Consider the following 24181-nt stretch of genomic DNA (forward strand, 5'->3'; position numbering starts at 1 on the left):
ACGGGCCACTCTTTGAGGGAATGACAAATCAACAATTCTTCCAATAATCAAAGTCCATATGCCCTTCCCTCATATTTTACTCTCCTACCAGGTATCTTCTCACCCCCAAATGAAACATCTGAACTCAAAAGATAAAGCAAAAACCAAAGGTTCTACATCGAATGAGAAGCAGCCTAATGATAGACAGCTAACTTGCTAAGAAACAGAGGACTAGAAAAAAATGTGTATTCTGTATTTTTGTCCACATTAGTATTAGAAGTAACCTTAGAGCTGACAGTCTACACCAAATGGTGTTGGTTTCGATCGGTTATGATTTACACTTACGATACATTTATATTCCACATCTAATACTTCACGTATGAACCACAGAGTGAACTCACAACCATTATCTTAGCAACGTAGCCAACAAAACCTCATTTACAAATTTCTACTCAGTTTTTACCAATATGGAACCATTACTCAGTCACTGGGTGAACTGTGTAAGAGATGGTAATTTTTCTTTTGATTTATAAGCTATGAGCTTTTCCATGAAAACAAATGCTTTTCCCCATGTGTTCAAACCAATAGTCCCCTTCATCCTTAGTAATGAAAAATCACCTGGAAAACATTCTAGAGTGCTATAGTATTTACCTACACTCACCTGATTTGGGATACCGTGTCTCCAAGAGCTGTGCTTCCATTGGTATGGTAATGTTTAATCCTTTTCCACTCTGGCATGGGTTTTCAGCAGAGGGCTCAGTTAAAATCTCCACCGCTCATTCAAACAGTCACTCCATATGGATATTAAGTAAAGCAAATCCACTTAGTGATTGTGCCATGAGGAGGGGAGGCCATATTGATCATCCTGATTAGCCCTGTCAGCTGGAGAAAGACTTGCTGGCACTTAGGGCCAGCTGGGCAGGGTACACAGAGGCACTGGGCAGTATCGAAGGCCTTCCAGCAATTGGTCTGGGCAGTGATGGATGCTATGTGGACAGCTTCTGGGGTTATTAAGGATATAGAACTGGCCCAAGAGAAACCCAAACTACATCTCATTTTATTAAGATAAAGTTAGATTACTCATAATACACTGCAGGACTAAGGAAGCTTTTGTCTTCTTTATCACTGACATGAGCAAAAAACAAAAAAATCAATTTATATATTAAGTAAGACAACTCAGTGAGTGTACATGTAAGATGAAGATTACAAAACCCAACTTGTCTGCACTTTAAGAACAGGATACATAAAACGGTTGAGTAAACAAGTTATTTAACTTTACACTATTTACTCTGTATTATTAATTGTATTGTTGAAAAGAAGAAAGGAGTCTCAGCTTTCTCTGTACTCCCTTTGTGCACATGAAGGGACACCTATTTAATAGATAAGGAAAAGACCTATCAGTCTTCAGCCCTCATCCTAACAGGCCAGCTTGAATGGAGACTGCATGCTGGGTACCCCCCCGCCCAATCCCTCTGGACCTGAAATAGTCCTCTCAACGTCGCAAACGGTTGAAGTCAGAAATCACCAGAAAAAAATTCCCCTAAGTTTATAGACACATACAGACAATCGTTCACTCGTACTCTTTTCCATTTCTTCCCTTCCATGGCCTGTAAGAAATCCAACTAACCTTAACTGTATAACCTAGAGTAAATTATTTTAACTTTCTGATTCTCCATTTCCAAATTAAGACTAATTATCATTTCCACATTAACAATACCAATGTGTCCAAATCACAGGAACACCCTGAACGCTGGAGTAAATCAAATCAGTAATGCCTGATAGAGTTCACTTTCAAAAGATGCGGGAAGCAGAGAGAAGGGCAGTAACCCACTCCAGCGCTCATCCCAGTCAGACCAAGAAAGACTGGCTCATGTGTGGTGCCTCCTAGGAAGGGTGACAGAAGAGATTTTCTTCTGGATAACATCAAGGCTTTCCTGAATGTGCATACATGTTATCTAAAGCGATCAAAGCGATTCTCCATTCCAAAATGACTTTATGTCCTGGCTCTCATCTGTTCAGAGTCTCCCATATAGAATTAGCTAGAAATTTGGGGTGGCACAATCTCCAAGAGCTGTACTTCCACTGGTATGGTAATGTTTAATTCTTTTCCACTCTGGCATGGGTTTTCAGCAGAGGGCTCAGTTAAAATCTCCACCGCTCATTCAAACAGTCACTCCATATGGATATTAAGTACAGCAAATCCACTTAGTGATTGTGCCATGAGGAGAGCACCTCTAGATGGGGTCATTCCTTCTCAACACCTAGTAATGGAAACACGAGGTTCTGTTCTATTGGGCCAATTGTTCTAGGGTCAAGGTGATCTTCACAGCAAATAAGAGGGCTCCTGTCCTGAGAAATACAGCCAAGGTATCTCAGGTTGAAGGGCAAAACTACATCATCTCGGTAACACTTCACAGTCATTTAAATACCTCCACAATCCCTTCAGGTTAACATATATATATATAGCAAATGCATAACTGAGTTTCACAGCAGGAGAACTTGAGCCTCCAATATATACTACGAATTTTTTTAATGTTTATTTTTGAGAGAGAGAGAGAGAGAGAGAACACAAACCTGAACAGTGGAGAGGCAGACAGAGGGGGAGACACAAAATCCCAGGCAGGTTCCAGGGTCTGAGCTGTCAGCACAGAGCCTGACATAGGCCTCAAACACACAAACTGCAAGATCGTGACCTGAGCCAAAGTTGGACGCTTAACCAGCTGAGCCACCCAGGTGCCCCCCCCCCACCGCAATATAAATTTTAGAATATGGGGCTGGGGGCACACAGGGTGGTTGAGTCAATGTCCCCAAGATACTGCAGTTTTATTTCTCTTGACCAGCAGAGTCCTTTCTTCTTTTAAGGACACGGTTCCTCTCGTTCTCAGTCACTGCATCCCGTGTTTCTCCGCGTCCTAGGAGTGTGGGACAGTCTAACGTGCCCCAAACGTTGTCTTTCCCACTGAGGATTCAAAAGGACACTGCCACACAGCATTATCCTGCACCTTCCGCAGGGTTTCCAATTTGTTTGTTGACACTCTAACCTCAGGCCTTGACCAATGATAATGTGAACGAGTAAGTACTTAAGAGACCCCATCAATCCCTTAAGTCCCAAGGTGCTACATGAGGCAGATTTAAGGAATCTGCAAATTCACTTCGATGGAGCAACAATGGCAAGAGATATCTCTCCCCACAGACAGCTTCCAAAGGCTGTGATTAATGAGGCCACGGAAGCTCCTTCAACTGGGATTCCAGTAAATTGCCTTTCACCATGTGTTGACCAAATTAAAATAGAAGGTGCACCAGACACCAGAGCTTCTTGCACATGGAAGATTTTACTGCCTTGATTATAAACACTCTAGTTTATAATCTTGCTAAGCTCAGGGCACCTGAAGCTGAAGGTCAATAAATGGTCAAACTTCAATCTCTGCCACGCTGTATTGTTTGTGGTATTCGTTCCCTAGAGCTGCGCTAAAAACTACCACTCAGTGTTTATCTTAAAACAAAAGGAATTTATTCTTCCATAGCTATAGAAGCCCAAAATCTGAAATCAAGAGTTGCTGGTGGGCCATACTCTCCCCAAAGTCTCTAAGGAAGAAGCCTTCCGTGTCTCTTTGAGCTGTCTTCACACGGCGTTCTTCTGTGTCCTCTCCTCTTCTTATAAGGACACCAGTCATTGGGAGTCATCTAGTATGACCTCATCTCCATTTAAGTAACTGTGTCTAGAAAGGCTGTTTCCCAGTAAGGTCACATTCTGTGGCTTCAGGTAGACATGTATTTGGAGGGGCAACTACTCAACCCACTGCCATTATTAATGAAAAGGCAAGTCGAAGTGTTAGGACAAGAATTACCTTGATATAAAAAGATTTTTTGTAGAGCTACGAAAATACAAAATATTATATGCATGCCAATCATGAATGAATAATGAGGCATGGGAGTGACCTCATCTAAGGAGACAAACCAAAGATGAGCTAAGAAAAGCCACAACTATGATTAAGCCAACACCAATAGCTTCCCCACTTCTCTTTCACCCCTCTCCAAAGGAACAGAGGTGTGTTGTCTCAGCCAAACATGGAAATTAAATGCCATTTTTCAGGAAAAATACACAGTACCAAGTCCCTCTTCGCACCTTTAAAACCCAAGGAAGATTCATAGACAATACATACCACACGTTTACCCACATTAATTGCTGTGCTCAGTTAAAAAAAAAAAAAAAATTAAACACTTCAGCATTTTGGGCAACCTAACAATCCAGACTGAAAACAGAAAACAGGTCATAATATAAGCCGCAGCTAGAAATGCTAATTTGCTTTTCCCAGTTACTCTGCAAAAAAATTCAAAGTGCAAACTGTTTAATTCTCTTCACTACTTTATATGCTGTGTGTTTAACTTGTAGAGTTAATAGCAACTCCAGGAGAGCCATTTTAATGCACACTTTCTAACTAAACCTTTCTTTTCTACACCTAAAGCTGGGAAAGGTTTTCAACATCTGCAGCACAACGTTTCACTCTGAAAACTAAACACATCAGGAGAAAAGTGACCAGAAAGCTTCAGAAAACCCCTTCCCATGTGCACTTGTCTAGGCTGAAGAACCACCAACTTCATCATTATGTACAGTGTTTGCAAGAAGGGAACTGCTGAATGTCTCACTCACCCAGCTCACTGCACGCTGCCATTCCTCCTCCAGTGGCAGGTGGAGACTCATGTCCCCTCAGCACATTAGTGAGGACAAGCAGGACCAGCACGCTGGGCTTCAGGGCAAGTCTGTGACTCCATGTCAACCCTGCTCCCCCCCAATAGGCATACAGAGCGCCGTACCTTGCAACCAGCTCACAATGGTCACATCAAGCCCTCTGACCAGGAGGCTCCTAATGAGTCCTCTGTCAGCATTAGGGATCCATGGTCTCAGTCATCGCCTCACAGTAAAAGGCACCTGTGTCCAAGGGCCTGCCTTCCTGCCACAGGGGTAGTGGAGAAGGCTGGGGGGTAGTGGAGAAGTCCTTTTCAGAAAGGACTTTTCATCTCCAAGACTAACAACTCTGTTCCCAGTGCCATCCCCGAATGCTATAGAATAGGTTTCCCCTAAACAGAAGGTATAAAGTCCTTCCTTTACATCTTCGGCACTAAAATCTACTCCTCTCTCCCCCAGTGCATTTGATTTCCAAGTTCCAGGGAAGGAAAATGAAAGGAAATCCCGATGGAGAGCCACTCAGTGTGACAGGCCCTTCACACAGGCAGGGGGTTCAGCAGTCAGAGGAGCAATGTGGCAGCAGGGGCTGTGGCTATGTCAGGCAGCCCCTCTGATCCAGGTGTGACAGCCCACACAGCGCTGCTCACAGAGGCATGACGAAGGGGAGAGAAGCCAAGGCACCCCCTGCTTGGGGTAGAGTCCGTTTCTTCTTTCTTCAAGCCTTCTGTTACTTCTCTATAAACACTCAGCCGATGAAGAACGGGTACCTCTGCACGTTCGATCAGGGAGATGAAATGTCCACGTCACTTAGCCCGGTGGAGAGGGCAGACTGAGAAACCAAAACCTGGAAGTGATCACCTAAAGTAATTCAAGGGATGGTTCCAGAAGGACAACGTGCCAAGGACAAGCTTCAAGTCACTGTGGTCACCTTCCGCCAGATCCTCTGGCTTCACTGGTAACACAGAGGTGGCAAACTGACTTGGCCTGGCCAACTTCTGCTTTCCGCTCTGACACATCTCAGCTGCTATACAATTTTCTCCAAATGCATAAAGCTGACAGGCTGAAAAGAAAGCGGCTGACCCCACCCCTGATAACGCCGGTGCAGTGTGATTTATCAATTGCCAGTCTAGATAATCAGAGCTTCAGGAAGCCCTACGTTCAACTTCACACCCCAATGGAGACATTTTACAGGCACATAGTACCGCACAGTCATGTCTCCTTTTCTGAGCAGTTAGAAATCCCACGTGAAGATGCACACTCAAGTGACACTTCCACTCTGCTGCAGTCAGTCCAGATGGCTGACCACACAGGCCACAGCAACATGCAACCTCGGTTCTGCTCTTCTAGGTCATTATTATTCATCAAGTGCCTTCTAAGAAAGTAAGATTAATGAGGGAACTCAGACTACACCAAAAAGCAACAGCAAAAAACATCTTCTTTAGTAAAGGTTGAGCGTTAAAAGTGTTAGGAACATAAGAGACAGATGTTTAGGTGAGAGATGGCAAAGGTCCTCAAACTTTCCTGAGATTCCCAGGGAGTGAAATTACCCAGGGAGACACCTGCAAACCACTAGAAGGCTAGGCTACGACCCACCTGAACAAACTATACAGAAAATAGCAAAGAAAAAGTTGCAAAAAATGGAACCTGGCTCACACTAACAATAAAACTAAAATGATTACATCCTCAAATAAAATAATAAAATTATTACATCCTCATGCTGCTATGAGACAAACAGATCCATGAAATAGACACCACATCTAGAACAGACACAATGTTCATACATGAAAGAAGCTTCATTAAAGCTATCTACCAGGGGGGCGCCTGGGTGGCTCAGTCGGTTAAGCGGCTGACTTCGGCTCAGGTCATGATCTCGCGGTCCGTGAGTTCGAGCCCCGCGTGGGGCTCTGGGCTGATGGCTCAGAGCCTGGAGCCTGTTTCAGATTCTGCGTCTCCCTCTCTCTGACCCTCCCCCGTTCATGCTCTGTCTCTCTCTGTCTCAAAAATAAATAAACATTAAAAAAAAAAAAAAAAAAAAAAAAAAAAAAGCTATCTACCAGGAGGAGCACCTGAGTGGCCTGAGTCAGTTAAGCCCCTGACTCTTGATTTTGACTCAGGTCACGATCTCACAGTTCATGGGTTCGATTCATGGATTCGAGCCCTGGGTCAGGCTCTGCACACAGAGCCTACTTGGGATTCTCTCTCCCCCTCTGTCTGGCGCTCCTCTGCTCATGCTGGTGCCCGCTCTCAAAATAAACATTAAAAAAAAAAAAAAAAAAACTACCAGGAAATGAAAGCATTTTCAAAAAGTGGTGCTAGGCAAACTTATCTGAAAAAAAAAAATGAAGTTAAATCATATTTCATACTATATACCACAGTAAAATTTACATGAAATTGAAAACTCTATTTTCACAATAAAAGCATACGACAGTTAAGACTTATGCAATTTACCGGACTCAGACTGGGAAAGGCCTAAGTAAAAACAATGCAAGAGAAGATATCACAATAACATTTTACAATATAAAAAGTAAAAATATCGTTAAGTCACAAGATAGGCAATGAACTTTGAAAACTTATCTGCAGCATTACAAAAAGCTACTATCTACCAGAGAGATACTAGCTGGAGCTTAAAAAATAAATCCAGATAATAAAATATCCTAATACAAAATGGTTAAAGCAGAGTGGCAGCTTTTTCACAGAACACAAATGTCAAGGAAATAAAAAGGTCCTCACTAACACCTTCAAAATACACGCCCCAAAAAGATATTCTCTATCATGTTAGCAGGGAGATGAACACCCACCATTTTGGCCAGAAACGTGATGAAATACACATTTCTTTCCATAGGAGGTATAGCTTTTTTGGGCAGTCAATATGGTAATACTCTTTACGGGTCTTAAATACGGTCACACTGTTGAGACTGGTATTTTCAATTCTCAGAGTCTACTGAAAAGAAATAATTAGAGATAAGCGCAAGTGTGTTTACGTTTGAGCACATTCATCACTGCTTTATTTCAGGGGAATACAAAATAATGAAAGCTACAAACAAACACGCATATACACATAAAAGACTGAAAAACATCCACCAAAATGTTAGTGAATTCCATTGTCCTTCAATTCTGGCCAAGTGATATCTAGATTGCTGTGTTTCAGTATCCTACAATGTGTATATACCGTGGACCGTCTTATAGCCAATTTAACCAACTTGCCAAATTGAAGTAGCTCTCTCGGGCGTATGCTACACCTATTATTGACTGGTAAGCCTACACAGAATGTTCTTAAATTTGTTTAAGCGGTTTTGTTTGTTTATTTATTTACTTTTGAGAGACAGAGACAGAGAGTGAGCAGGGGAGGGGCTAAGAGAAAGGGGGAGAGAGGATCCCAAGGAGGCTCTGCGTCATCAGCACAGCGCCTGGCATGTGGTTCCAACTCACAAACCATGAGATTATGACCTGAGCTTAAATCGAGAGTCGGACAATCAACTGAGCCACCCTAGCACCCCGTAAGTCCACGTTTGTTTGTTTTTTTTTTAAGTAGGCTTCACGCCCAGCAAGTAGTCCAAGGCAAGGCTTGAACTCACGACCCTGAGATCAAGACCTGAGCGGAGATCAAGAGTCAGATGCTTAACCTTAAGTCCAAATTTAAGTTCGCATGTTTTAGGTTGAGCATGTTGTAGGATTTTACGATCCTCATTTTTAACTGACTTCTGATAAAAACGAACTATTATCCTCATTAAACTAATTTTGACAAACTGAACTCATTAAGCCTGATCACAACAAAAAGGTGGCTTCCTTCACATCCCTTTTTACAGTGGAGAAGGAAATGCTCTTTTCAGCAGCAAGGTGGAAGGGTGGTGAGGTGGAGGGAAGGAAAGGGAACACAGACAAAATCAGAAAGAGAGCCTATTTTAGAATTCTAAGCAGCAAAATCAAGTCTGCAGAAAAGTTTAGAACATTTAGATGCTGTAATGGCTAATTAGAAGGACAGTGCAGTAATGCACATGCTTCTATCTGTCACAGAGGATTTGATCAAAACTCATAAAAGTGGGCACAGTGTTCGAAAAATTCTAATAAGGCACTATAAATTCCAAGGGAAAACTAAACAGCTTATAAACAATTGAGCAAATGTTTTTTAAGCTAGCTGATGAATGTCATACCATTGCAAAACAAATGTTTTTAAAAATTGGGCCCATGGTATGCAGTAACTAATATATTTTTATTAAAGCCTTATTGAAAATAAAATACACATATTTAAAGGATAAGAATTTTTACGTATACCTGTGAGATGATCAGGACTATCAAGCTAAAGAACATACCCATTACTCCCCCAAAGTTTTCCTGTACCCCCTGGAAAGCCCTCACTGACAAATGTCACTTTCCACAGTCCTCAGGCAACCAGGGATCTGTTTCCCGTCACCATACATTAGTTTGTGGTTTCTAGACTCTTACGTAAAAGGAATCATGTAGCATGTACTTTTTTGGTCTGGCTTCATTCAAGTGGCATTATTTTGAGAGCCACCCATGTTGCTACACACACTAATAGTTCATTTCTTTTTACCATGAAGTCATATTCTCTTGAATAGACATAGCACACTTTACTGATCCTCAAATGGACACCTCAGGTTTCCAGTTTGGGACTATTATCAATAAAGCTCATAGTAACAGGTGCATGTGTCCACTGTCCTGCCTCTGGCCTCCACATACAAGTCATTTTAAGGACATAGCTTACATTTCTCTTGGGTAAATACCAAAGGGTAGAAGGTCTGTGACACAGGATAGGTGGTAGGTTTATTCAAAAAGTGGTACTGGGCAAATTGTTTATCCGGAAAAAAAAAAAAAAAGTTCTATCATACCTCACACCATCAAATCTATGATGACATTTTTTCAATTTAGAGAGTTTGATTTTTAAAAAAAAAAATTTTAATGTTCATTTTTTGAGAGAGAGATTTATAGGGTGTGAGCAGGGGAGGGGCAGAGAGAGAGAGAGGAAGACACAGAATCTGAAGCAGGCTCCAGGCTCTGAGCTGTCAGCACAGAGCCCGACGCGGGGCTCAAACCCACGAACCATGAGATCATGACCTAAGCTCAAGTCAGACACTCAACCGACTGAGCCACCCAGGCGCTCCAAGAGAGTTCGATTTTTTAATTAAAGCATAGGGAGGACACAAATAACTGAAGAAAACGTCCAACCATTTTCCAAAAGTATTGTACCATTTTACATTCTCGCCAGCCATGACTGAGCTCCATTTGCTCCACGTCAACTACAAGTAGCTTTGTAGGACACAGGACCACTTGTCCATGCCACACTTTGCATATATAGCTTTGCTTACTTTAAAGGAACCAGAGTGTAAGTTGACCATTATAAACATTTATTGAAGGTGGAATGTTAATTTCTGCCCTTATCGTGTAGCACAACTTATATGGAAAGGCACCAAAGTATGTTCATAAGAACAATGATATACATTCACTGACTTATGCTTATATGGCCTACCATATTCTTAATGTTATGTATTCCCTCTTATATATATCTTACAACAACCCTGTGAAGGTAAGTACTAAAATAAAACCATTAAATGCACTTTATATGTGAATAAACTGAGGGAAAGAGACAACAAAGTATGACCCATGGTCACGGAACTAATGAGTGACAGACAGAGCCAGGACGTGAACTCCAAAGCCTGAGCCCTGAGCTTTGGTTCTTTACTATTACTTACAGCCCCTGCGACCATCTACACATTTCTGAATGCTGGTCATTTATCTCCCAAAGCAGCACGCTTCTTTCCAGTTCTACCTCAGGCAAATGATTTCAAATCTTCAAGAAAGAGATTGGGTAATAAGCCTAGAATATCATTTTGAGCTAAGGAGTCAAATCCAATGCTGGATCCTCACAACACCAACATTTCCATGTAATAGAAAATCGTCCCAGCATGACAGAAGAGATATTGATAAAAAAAAAAAAAAAAAAAAAACCAACCCAGTAGATAGCACCTATTAAGTGTGTAATCAGTCCAAAAGAGTGAGAAGACATTTCAAAGAGCATGCATATTTTTAATAAAGTGCTTTTCCATTGGCAGATGAGGGAAAAAAGTCTCACGGGCAGGCAGACTCATTTCCATTGCAGGTCAGGCTGCCGCGGTTTTACAGAACCCAAACCAGTTGCTCAAAGTCCTTCCCATGAAGATCCAGGGCTGGAAGATAAAACACCCTGCTGACCTAAGAACTTCTTGGCATTTGTTGCCATCATGCTCAAGGGTAAAGACAGACGGCAACTGTGCAGCCACTTCTTCGTTTAAAGAGAGCCTGAGAGTCCACCGGGGACCAAAGGCAGCACTTGTGTCAGGGAAAAAACCTGGGAAAGAATACTTCCTAGCAGCAGCAGACCATGGCATCGACCACATCATAGAGAGTATTGATTCATCATCATAAAAAGAAGGAAGGTTGGAAAAAATAACCAGCATCTCCCAGCTCTCTGATAAAAGGGAAGCAAATTACTCTACTAGCAAGATGAGGCTGGGTAGAGAGGTGTGCGCATGAAGGAGGACTGTTCAATGACCAATCAAAAGACAGCTACTGTCTATCAGGTGCAGAATATTGCGGCACATGAGGGGGTAGGTGCATGGCACGGCTGTGGTCAGATACCCGCACTACGCAGGAGAACAGACCTCTACTACAATTCTGAGCTCATCAAGTGAGAGGAAGGGTCTACACTGTGAAAAAGATGACCTACCCCAGTGACAGATCAATAATGATCCACCACCGACATCTTTGCCAACACTGATTAAGTACAGCCATGGTGCCAAGTCCTTCCAAAACACTGCCTCATTTAATCCTCCCCAAAATCATGTGAGGCAGTCATTGCTCATCTCCATTTCACTGATTAGTAAATTGATTGGGGTAAGGCCCACGACTCACTCCTGACCACACAGCCAGTAAGTGGTACAACTGGAAATCCAAAGCTTCTTTCTTCAACTCCAAAGCGGACGCTAGGCACGGAGTTACACAAACTCTCCCAAGCCATCAGACGCTCATTCAAGAATGCTCCCTCTGGTTTAAGAGAGCATGGAAGGGTCCCACAGGGAGTAAGGGGATGAGCTTCCTGAGAAACTCAAGGGAAAGAGTCAAGAAAATAACAAGACAAGGAAAGGCTTTGAAAGGCTGGGGAACCGCTTGGCGAGATGTGGTCAAACAATGTCACCAATGCGCACCATTTGCTTTATACTGCGAAGCTTTAGTGACACAGTAACGAGCAACTAATGCAGTCCCCACCCTCCAGGGACTCTGTTCGTTGATGGAGGCAGAGACCTCCAAGTGTCTTGACAGAGTGAGCCTACAAGGCAGGATGTATTCCTGGGGCTCTGGCATGACCTACGATCGGTGGTGTTTCCCTTCACCAAGGGGCATGGCACTGCCCTAAGTCAATAGTATCAAGTCACTTTTCAATTCTGGCACCACTCATCAGCTTTAAAAGGGTTGGGTTTTTTTTTCTTCCTCAAATTTTTGATGATCCTTGGATTATATCTAATTATGGGATGAAAAGGAGGCTTCATAAATATTTTAATATCTGCCTATCTTAAATTGGCATATAGAATATGAATGAGATAATAAGATATAATTACCTCCATTCCCTTCCTTGCCCCCCCCCCACCAAGCTTTCCCCTCCAGAAGAAATCAGCTTTCAAGTCATTATGTGGGAAAGAGGTGTCAAGCAAGGTGTGTGTGTGGGGAGGGGGGTGCCATGGTGGCCTAGAACAGAGAAAAACTACAAGAGACTCCATGGTGTTACATTGGACTTTAAAATACTGGTGTGAATTCATGGCTTTCAAGACAGATAGATGAAAAGAACCACCTGCACACACGCAGAGATACACAGAGAACAGCTGTGTGGGCTTAGCAGTGATGTGTGCATGCAAAGACAGATACACAGTTAATCCCCACTATTCGCAGATTCTGTATTTGCAAATTCACCTCCCTGCTAAAATTTATTGGTAATCCCAACAGCACTTTCCTCGATATTTGTGGACACAAGCCAAGTGGCAAAATGGAGTCATCTAACGTACACACTCCAGCTGAGGTCCAACAAGAGGATGTTCTGCCTTTTGGTTTTAGCGCTCAGACTAAACAAGCATCATTTCTGTGGTTGATATAGGGTCATGATATTTGCATTTGCATGTTTTTGTTGATGATTTAGCTGTTTAAATTGGCCCAAGTGTGGTGGAACACGGTCGGTCAAGTGTTCCTAGGCCCAGGAAGGCTGCGATGTGCCTTACGGAGGCAATGAGTAGGTTAGATAAACCTGCAATCGGGCCTGAGGGCTGTTGGCCACTGAGTTCAATGTGAGTGGTTCAACATATATTAAATATGGCTTATTTAAATAGAAGCACACATAAAACAAGGTAATGTATTGATCAGCTAAAAATGTTGTGACCAGAGACTGGCAAGAACCTGACCCTGTATTTCCCCAAGGAGCAATGGTTCAACGTTCACTAATTCAGTATTTCCTCAGACAATGTAGACTGTAACTGCTGTGAATAACAACAATCTTATGTATTCCCTAGCTCTGTCCACTGAGAAGGCCTGGGACGGAGGATAGCCCAATATCAAAGCACACACCAGGGCCAAGATCTTGGCTTCAAATTACCTCTCTCTAATGCAAGCTACCAGGGCTCCACAGAGAAAGAACTGATTGTAGGGATGAGCTAAGGGAAGTTTTAAGATAAACACTGCACATCTTATTAAGTAAAGAATTGCTCAAAGAATGATGGAGATGTGTCAAAAGGACACAGAAACCAGTTTGAAAGGGCTCCCACTGGCCGAATCAAGAACAATTTAAACACCAAAATGATAGTAACAGACCTACCTTAAGAAATGCAATATGAAAACGTGAGTCCATACCAACATCAATCAATGAATCAATAAACATTTGAGGAGAAATGAGATAGCTCCCAAGTTAGCTCCAAAGTACCTCCCTACAAAATAGTTATTCATAAGAACAAGGGGAGAAAACCTTTTCAGAGGCAAAACCTGGCCAACAGCACATCAAACGTGGGATGACAGAAGCATCATCAATACTGAGACACATCTGGATTGTGCACCACAGGACAGGATGCAAAAACCACAGAGCATCATTTCTGTGATATTCATGCCCAAGACGCAACACATGAATTTAACCATGAGGCAAGACACAACCTAAATGGAGGGATACACTACAAAATACCTGGCCTTTATCTTCAAAAGGGTCTCAATCATCAAAGTCCAGGAAAGATTCACAGACTGTCCTGACTAATGAAGACAAAAGATATGTGACAAGTAACTGCCACAAATGATTCTGAACATGATCCTCCTGCTTTAAAGGATGTGCAAGGGACATGTGACACAAGTGGATAGCATCTGAGGATTACGTGGTAGCAGTTTAGACGATTGCACTGTGGCTAGGTTCAAGGAGGCCTTTTTACAGTCAAAGTAATTGGAGGTGATCATGCATTAGGGCATCAGATGGTTCAAGGAATCATTCTTTGGGCCGTACTTCCAGCATTTCTGGAACTGTGTGAGTCTTTAAACATTTTTCTGTGTATTGGCGGTGGCGGGGGGGGGGGGGGGAGATGTGTAACAGAGCAATAAGCACGGCAAGAATGCAAAAATGAAGGACACAAGGGGCATCCCTCTATACTAAACTCTTCATCTGCCCTTAGAGCAAGTGCGCTCACCACAAGCCCACAAACCCTGCAGACTTACTGCGCCGGCCCAGCCTATCCCACATAGCCACTGTTCCTCCAAGAGTGCTCTCCACGGACAGACCTTGAATGCTCACCCTATTCTTCATCTGGCTTCTGTTGAGCACTGCCAAGGGTATTCAGGCACTCCCTCTCCAGTCCTTACCTGTGTGGACAGCAGTGGACAACAGCAGCTACTCCAGCAGATTCTCCCATTCTGTCTGACCTACTCCTGTTCAGTTTCCCCCATAATCTCTCTTCCTCGCTTAAACCTCATGGTCCGAAAGTTCTTTCCCAGCCCCTCTTCTGTACACCCTTTTGTGGTGGATCTCATCTGTTCTCACGACTTGCATCCATCAGCTCTGCAGATCTGTCCTCTGCCCTCCTTACCCAAGTCTAGTTGCATCTTCAAGCCCTTTCATAAGCTTATCATCTTCTTTGAAAATAAACTCATCACTTCTTCCCTGCTACCATTGCTCTCAAACTTGCTCCCCTCCCTCCTGTGTTCCTGATTTCAGTGGAACCGGCATCCACCCAATGGCCAAAGCCAGAAAAGAGACACTTAGCCTTGACCTGAGCCTCTCCAGCACTCTCACATCCAACCACCCAAGTCTTGACTACGACCTCCCAACACTCTCTCAAATTGGTTTCTCGTAGGATGCCATCATTCCTGCCCAAATTACAACAGCTTCTCACTGAGCTCCCCACTTGTACTCTTACTACCCTTGAATACACACTCCACATCTCACTCAGTGGCCTTCCTAAAGTTTTCAGACTAGATCCTCCTCAGCCTTAACCATTTAAAGGATTCTGACTGCTCTTAGGAAAAAGTCTACACTAGATATCTATACTGGATATTATAAGACCTACTTTCAACTCTATCTTAAACCCTCTGTACCAACTAAACTATAGTATTTCCCACCTCTATCTTGCTAGCAACAATGCCCTAAGATCCAGCAGAATGCCTGGCATTTTGTAGATGTTCAATAAATGTTTGATGAAGGAATCTATAAGATGGGGAGGGAGGACAGGCCAACCTAATTTTTAACACAAATACCAACCTTCAAACATATACAAGTATTAAACAGATCACTCAAATCCTGGGCAAGTGTTTAACAAAAATGTCACATAGGGTTTGCACAAAATTATAAGCAGGTCAAGGTCCTTGAGGTTACACATTAAAGAGCAAGAAGACAGACATACTTCCTCACAGTCACTCAGGGAGGGGTTCTTGGTGTGATGTGTCACACCAGGCCCCGATTCTACTTTACTCAATTCCACACAGTAAATGTGAGGCCCACTGTCTATGGGTGCTGACAGTAAACTCAGAAAGAGTGGAGCAGTGGGCCTACCCAGGGACAGGGAGACACATATGCACACACAAGCACACACGTGTGCACAGGGCCCAGGGAGAGTCAGGATGGGTTCACCAAGGGGTCAAATAAACCCAAAGGAAAGAAGACCAAATTACAGGTAAAAATCAAATGAGAAACACTATGGAAACTCACTTGGCACATGACGGTGTGGAAGGCTATTTCTGAACCTTTTATTATTCCTTATGTCTTCCTAAAACTCTACTAAGCTATGGCCATTCTGGAGGCTTGTTGAAGAAGAGAGGCCTATGTGCTCCCAACTACTGCAGCTGGCTTCACATTAGGGACTGCGGGGGAGTCCAAGGAGAGATGGAGTGAAGAAAAAACATGCAGAGGCAACGGAATTAAGGCCACTTTAGTGTAAAACCATCACTGAAATGGCATCAGTAATCTAATTAAGAAGGAGGAGTCACGCAGGCAGGCCACCATCAACCTTTCAAATCTCAGGAGGAGCTCCAGATGTCTGAATGACAAATAAAAAGCTACCATGACTTCTGTGACCCCATGATGGCTCTGATGCCTATTAAGCACTAAGAGAGATCTTTTCCACGTAGGAAAGAGTCTTGAGAGAAATCCAAGGGTGCTTGAAGGGCAAGAAAAAGCCTTCAAATACAAAAAAGAAAAGCAACGTCCGCAACATCCAAGGGACCCATGACCAAGGATGAGCAAATTACTACTGTGCAGACACAGCAGCAGCATAACCACATGGAAAATTCATCAGGAGATAAGAAAAAGGCAGAGGGCAGTCCAATCAGTGACAGGGACGCCTCCACACTGACAGCCACAGCCCAGCATGAACATTGGCCATGGCAGGCTTGTGCTGAACATTATTATTAATTCCATTCTCAACAGAAGACATAGGTACAGAAAACTAAGTTTTGCCAATATTTTTAATTCTAGTAGGTGGTGGAATTAAGATTTGTACCCAGGTCTGCCCAACTTCAAAATCAACAACCTCCTTTTTGAAGTACTCCATCTACTCATTCCCTTGAGCATGACTGTTCCTAACCAGATGAAAAAGGGGGTGCCCAAGTAAACACTCATAGAAGAATGTGATAGTGAGGAAGTTAGACGGCAACACTGTGGTGAACAAAAGCCTTACCATTGTCCTTCCACTTGGGTTAGCACAACGAATGCTCAAGTAATGAATGATCAACACGGTATTTTGACCTACCATCCTTCGTGGAGAAAATATGTTTTCACCAACCCCAAAAAAGATTTTCTTGAAATGGTAAATGTTTCCTTACCGAGTTCTCTATGCTATCAGTAACACTATTAACTAATACAGGTTAACTAACCACACAAGTGGCAAGGTGACACATTACACCGTTTATTAGCCTCATTTGTAAGTCTATCAAAATGTATCCTGTGTGTCCAAAGAAGGGAGATTCTGACATACCATCCCTCAAAGGCCTACCTGTGGCAGCATGCATCTCTCAAGCGGCATTTCCTGAAAATGAAGACTGAGGCAATTCAGGGGATTGGCTCACTCAAAGCAGGGAGAGGCTGGACAGCCCAACACTGCATATTGCCCAGCTTCCTTTGCAGCTCTGGAGTCCAATGTGACACACTCTCTCCACGAATGAGATGGGCTCACAGGCAACTTTGGTTTGGAACTGAGTCTTGGGGAAAAAGGCAGGGTGTTAGGGCATTCACAAAACGCAAGGTCTCTTGGCAGAGAAGGCACAGGGAAGGAGCCAGCATCTCAAATACTGGGTTCCTAATTCGACAGCTTCCCACAGCCTTGGCAGTTTTCCTAGTTCTGGTAGTAGAAAATGGTTCTGGGGGTGTGGGGGTATCCTAGAGGCTTTACCTAGAGCCAATTCCACCTCCACACCTTCCAAGGATTCTGGAAGCACTCATCCTCTGCATTAAATCTACTTTAGCTTTAACTCCCTCAAGTAGATTCTGTGTCTAGTACAGGATATGTGAGCAGTAACAAGAAGCTCATCACTTTCTCTAGTTTATTAAATTCATAAAATATTAGGTATAAAATACTGAGCCACAAAGGATCAAGAAACAAACTCAATTTATTTTAATTATACTTTGCCATAATATCATTTGGGCTAGGGTAATTCCTATAAACCATAGTATCACACAATTTTATAAACCTAAACCCACACTGTAATTCACCTCATTCATAAACATGAGGTAACTTGACCTACTTTCTAATATATTCAGCTCCTCCTTGTCTGCATTAATCTGCAGTGACATTTTAAAAGTTGCTCTAATAATTTCCATTATATGAAAATGTATTTTTTCATTTATATCGTCTTTGATTTTCCTCCCACAAACAAAATACTGTTTTCTCAACAGTCAGCTGCAAATGTCGCAGGAAAACGAGAGGTACAAGGCAGCTGACACAACAGGATCATTGGTGAATGGGCTCAGTATTGGGTTTCTTGATGGGGTGAGGGTGGGAAGTAGAGGCAGGAATGAGATGACTCTGCCCTCACCCTCACACAATGTACAATAGGGAGTATGGCTCTCTCTTTGTATATAACCGATGGAAGATTAAAGAGTACCAATTTTATACATAAAGCAAATTCCCTAACAAACAATATAATGAGGTCCATGCTTCTCACTAATTCTCTCATCTCAGGTAATACAAAAAGAAGAAATCCATTCCCTCTCCCACTGACACCTTCCAATTATATCCACATGGAGACCATCAACAGCCAGCCTCCTGAACAGCCTGGGCTCCTCCCCTCTGATGGAGTCCTCTTTGATCCAATGTCCATAATCCTTTTGAGGAGGTCCTTCCTGTGCTCAAGAACTTTCTACGGCTCCCAAATGCCCAGATCAGAGGTTTGGCAAACTATGGGCAACAAGCCAAGAATGACTCTTGCATTTTTAAATGGTTGGGGGAGAAAAATCCAAAAGAATCCTGTTTCATAACACATGATAACTGTATGAAATCCAAAGTTCAGCGCCCAACTCTACTTTGATTGGAACATAGCCACGCTTATTTATTTATGAATTATCTATGGCTGCTTTTTGTATTCCGACACCGACTTTAGAAACTGCAACAGAGATGGCAGCTCAAAATATTTACAGTCTGGGTTCTTTGCCGGAAAAGATGGCCAACTCCTGCCCTGAAGTGTAACACTGAATAACTTTGGCCAGGCAACACTGGTGGTGAAAACCTGGATTCCACTAGGCTTCCTAAGCCTGATTTCTTCCACTTGAAGACAGAATGTCTATTCCGCCCAAAAGCGCTTCTCTATTTCTCCCAAACCTAACTTCCCTGTTTCGTTCCAGAGTTTGCTTCATCCCACCAGCCTGCAGACATCCTTCTCTCTCTTCATAAAAGGAGTCACATTATATACACAGTTAACTTCCATAAAGTTGGAAAAGAAAAATAATTTTAAGGGTGCCCGAGGCTATTCCACACAGCACTATTCATAATAGTGAAAGATGAAAAACCACACACGCCCACCAAAAGGGCAGGCTGAGAAAGTAAGAGCAAACTCACACAGTGCAGGACTGGGCAGCTGTGCAAATGTGTGTGGATTATCTCTGTGCACTACTCTGGACAAGGGCCAGGATAAATTAAGCGAAAAAGGTAGGTAAAATATGTACAGTATACTATTGTGTACTGAAAAAGGGAGGGATATGTAAATATGAAAGCACACACATAATTGCTAGTATAAAAAAAATTGCGTAGGGGCGCTGGGTGGCTCAGTTGGCTAAGCGTCCAACTTCAGCTCAGGTCATGATGTTGCAGTTTGCGAGTTCAAGCCCCACACTGGGTTCCAGGCTGACAGTGCGGAGCCTGCTCGGGGTTCTCTCCCTCTCTCTCTGCCCATCCTGTCTTCTCTTTCTCCAAATAAATTTAAATAAAAAAGAAGATAGTGCAAAGACAAACCGTATTTTTTTCAAATGCCACATATGGGGAGGGAGGAAACAGGACGGCAAGGCAAGAGGGGTAAAACCAAACCCCTCTGAATACTCCTCATGTTGTAGATGAGACTTGGAAACCATGACAATATTGCACAAAATCCAATTGAAAAGGGAATCTCCCAAAACCAGAAATGAAATCAAACAATGAACTTAACTATATATACAGCTGGTGGCACAATCACACAGGTAAGAACTATTCCAAACATCTTTACAACCAAGTCTGTTGTGTATGACATATCATGAGATACAGCAAATGAAAAAATATGGGGTCACTGAGACCTGGGTGAGGGGGGGGGGTGGTGGTGAAGAAAGAACATAGATATAAAAGTGATCAAGTAGAACCCTCTATACCTCAATTTTACTTAGAAGCATCCATGCAAATAATTGGTTTTACATTTATATATAAGATACACAAACACAAATACACATATATACACATGTATTCCCTAGTTTGGTCCACTGAAAAGATTCAGAAACAACGATGCATCCAATGAGAATAAACATTCTTAGTTTCTACTCTGTGCCTTTTAAATACTCAACGGAACCAGAGTTCCTTGGAAAAGTGGCAGATCTAAGTCGGGAGTAGGAACCACATAAGACAAGCCTGTGACACTGTGTCACACCAGAAAGGATACTAAAGAAGAAGAAAAAAACCTCAAATCTTGTCCAAAAGGATTTGGCAGGCAACTTGAGTTAGTTTCTGCTGGCCAGAACTGGCACAATTTGAATATCAGTAAGGAGATTACATTGAAATGCATCAATTATATTTACACCAAAACAACAACAACAACAAAACAAAAAATAAAACTTCAGGGATCACTTTTGGAGGATGCCACCAGGGAACCCAGTGTATTTGAAACTATAGGGAATATCAAGCCTTGATCCTTGCTTCTATGAACCTCAAGGTAAACAAACAATTGCCATGAAACTTCTCTTTAACTATTCTCATATATAAATAAGGAAGGAATGATAGAACTGACAATCACTATTTCACAATCACTAATGAACGAAAAGATACAGGCAATGATCAATGACCACCAACATCACAAAAGAGTGAGTCCATTCGTGACTATGAATTTAATGAAAATACACAGCCTACGTTTGATGTAGGCTTGACAAGACGGAAACAAACATCTGGATCTGAAAGTGACCAAAACCTAAGCTTTAACAAATCATAAAAAAACACAAGGAACGGAGAAAAGGGTTAAACGGCACCAGAGAGAAGAAATCATTGAAATCCACAGTATGGGAAATTCCACAGCCTAGTTTCTCCACCTCAGCACTACTGACATTTTAGGCCAGATAATCCTTTGCTGTGGAGGGCTGTCCTGTGTGCCATAGGATTTTAGCAACATCCTAAGCCTTTACCCACTAGATGCCAGTAAGCCTCCCTACAATGTGACGAGTAAAAATATCCCTCAACACTGTCATATGTCTCTCGATAAGGGAGGGAGATCATTCTCAGGCTTTCTACTCTAAAGGACAAACAATCCAGTTTCTTCAACAAACAAATCACAGGGGGGTGGGGGAGATGGGTCTCTCATCTTCTTCTGATCTGGACTGACTCCTTCATCAGTCAATTGCCACATGGAAGCCCCGTTTGGATCCTGATTCAAATAAACAAACAAACAAACAAACAAAAAGGACGTGGGACAACTGAGAAAAGTCAAACATTAATTTGATATTTATTGACATTAAGGAAATATTGGTAATTTTTATGTTTTTAGTGTGATGTGGTCTAAGTCTTACCTTGGAGAGACATATACTGAAATACTGATAGAATAAAATAGCAAAGAGGTGTTTCAAAACCAGGAGTGGGAAGAAAGAAGGGTACAGATGAAACAAGACTAGGATTAATCCTTGTTGAACCAGGATGGTGGACATATAGTTCACTGTAAAATTCTCTTCGCTTTTGCATGGGTTTCAAAGCCTCCATAAGAAAAGGTATAAATAATCAATCCGGCAGGCAATTCCACTCCCACTCAGAGAGCAAGCACGTCCTAGAAAGACCACGGAAGGGACATAAGAACTTTCAGACACTCAGCAAAACCCAGGAAACTAGGTTTCTCTTGGGGTCCTACCTGGATGCCCAAGCCGCTCTACCGTTTACAGCATGGGCCTTAAACAAAAGCACCAATGACTTAGCAGCAAGCTCTTCCAGAGCTCGGAGAAAAGCCTGCTCTGTTGGACTGACCAGGAGAGAGAATACCAGCCCCTCATGGGGCATCTTCCCATGGGATGTTCAGGAGCAATTTTGTCTCCGAGGGTTTTTTGCTTTAAGTACTGGTTTTAAAAGTTTATCCCCAGGTGACTGGGTGGTTCAGTCAGTTAAGCATCTGACTGCGGCTCAGGTCATGACCTCGCAGTCTGGGAGTTCGAGCCCCACGTTGGGCTCTGTGCTGACAGTTCCAAGCCTGGAGCCTGCTTCAGATTCTGTGTCTCCCTCCCTCTCTGGCCCTCCCCCGTTCGCACTCTGTCTCTGTCTCTCAAAAATAAGTAAACATTGAAAAAGATTTTTTAAAAATAAAAGTTTACCTCACTTTTCATACCCTCAAAAAAAATTTTAAGAAGTCTACCTCCAAGTAAGATGTGAAATTTTACTTACCCTGCAAGGAGCCCACGCCCCTGCCAGCCCTAAGCAGCCCATCTCGGGACTTCATTCCAGGTGAGAAAACATCACCTTCTCTCTTGCTTAACCCACTGTGGCTTATCATCTGTTCTGCTGGAAGGAGCAAAACTGAAACCAATTCACTCAGAAATAAATGCTGCTTTCTCTTGGAAACCTACTCTACCCCCTTAGATATAGCTCCTTCCTCCAAACTTCCTCTCCTCCTGCTCATTGGTCAGATGCCTCTGCACCTGTGGAGCGTGGAGACCCAAGAGAACAAGACCCACGTCGTTATACTGTGCGGTGTTGATCTGTATTTGTCCTTCCTAGTTCAGAAAACTGAATATGCTTCCTCTGAATCCAAATGTCTGAGAACAGTGGCCAACCAAGGAGACGAGGCCTCACTTTCACACAGGTCATGTCCTGGGGCCTGCATCAAACTTTCCAAAGGGCTGGCAAAATGAACCACGCATCCTGCATGACCCCGATGCCTGGAGCCAAATGGTCTCCTACAGGGGAGATGGAATCGTTTTCACTACTTAGAGGTAAATAAATGGAAGAATATGTAACTAATTTGGGGACTATTTAGCATCAGGTAATACAAAGGTAATACAAAACCCTTATTCCCTTCTCATGCTAAAGGGTTGGGTTCAGTCCCACTCTTCTAGAAGCTCCATTTCCAACCATGGGATAAAATTTTGATCAAGATTTAAACTGTCCAAGTAAGTCACTTTTACACAAAGGTCAAGTCACCTATATAACTGTGAGGGTTAGTGATCTTTGTAGAATGGAACCAAAAAGGTCTCACCCAGATTACAACCCTACCTGCTTAGCACCCTATCCTCTCCTTACAGTCAGTCAGTAAATATAAAAATTAAAAATAATCAGCCGGAATTGGATCATTAGAAGTTCTTACTAGGGTCACCTTGGACTTAGTAGTATCACTACTAAGTCTCAAAGCAGGAGAGATTACTTCTGTAACCATTGCATCAAGGTAAATATTGACCCCTATCTGTGCATTAAGACTGGACGTCACTAAGGCTAAACACCTCTCCCATATGTAAATGAGGTGCAGCTCAACCGACTTCCCTTTCATTCACTACTTACTTGAGAGCACAAACTGAGTAGGTCTAGAGGTTTGGAAAGTAAGCACTCTTTGCACTTCGACTGAAGACGTTAATGCTACTACCGCCTTCACTGAGCAGAGTGACAAAGAGTAACGCCAACCACTCGTCCATGAGCTATTTGCCTAGAAAGCAGACGACCAACTCAAGACAGGTTTGAGGAAAGACTGCTCGTTCCACCTTACCCGGGTCTGCATCATGAGGAGAGCAAGCAGCTGGAGAAAAGGAAGCCCAATGCCGTGTAAGGGAGCCGCCTGCTTTGGGCACCTGCCATTCACCTGGTCAGGACCATAAGCGTAATCCACCAGACACAGGTAAACGGAAAGATTTACCCAGACCGCCACATTCATAAGAAAATAAAGTGTTAAACGTAAATGTGATGGTCTTCCCAAACTCTCTTCTAAAAGAGCCACCAAAACACAATATACATTAAGAGGATCAAATGTACCAGACTCCCACACGTATACTCCAGGCTCTAAAAAACCCTCTAAACCCACCGACACCATTGACAAAGCACCTTTTCCCTATTTACCAGCAGGGTTGAGTAGGAAGCCCCTGTCTTGCTTCAAGTTCACAAAGGGAACACTGAGTAGGTAAGGAGAGTGCCATTTCCAGTCACAGACTTCTGCATAATGAATTCTTGGCCACACAGCATACCCACAACAAGGATGAGGGTGGAATTAAGCAGGGCTGGTTTTCCTTAGAACAGCAGCCATTTTCTCGGGCTGGGGGGAGGGTTCGTTGAAAAAAGTGCTCTTTTCTCACCTAGGAAACCACAGCTGACACCATGCCCCCCCCCACCC

General features: G+C 42.9%; 1 protein-coding gene across 2 annotated transcripts in view; it reads right to left on the reverse strand.

Annotated features, from left to right (window-relative positions):
* The window catches only part of TLN2 (talin 2), a 436539-nt gene that overhangs the window by 227670 nt on the left and 184688 nt on the right, over positions 1–24181 (reverse strand). The window contains exon 1 of one of the 2 annotated variants that reach the window (XM_042988723.1): positions 641–697. The exons of the other annotated variant lie outside the window; for it this stretch is intronic. The gene's annotated coding sequence lies outside the window, so the exon portion shown is untranslated. Of the gene's footprint in view, positions 1–640; positions 698–24181 lie in introns of those variants that run through there. 2 annotated transcript variants of the gene reach the window in all.

The sequence above is a fragment of the Panthera tigris genome, chromosome B3 (genome assembly GCF_018350195.1).
Source record: "Panthera tigris isolate Pti1 chromosome B3, P.tigris_Pti1_mat1.1, whole genome shotgun sequence".
In the NCBI taxonomy this organism is placed as follows: Eukaryota; Metazoa; Chordata; class Mammalia; order Carnivora; family Felidae; genus Panthera; species Panthera tigris.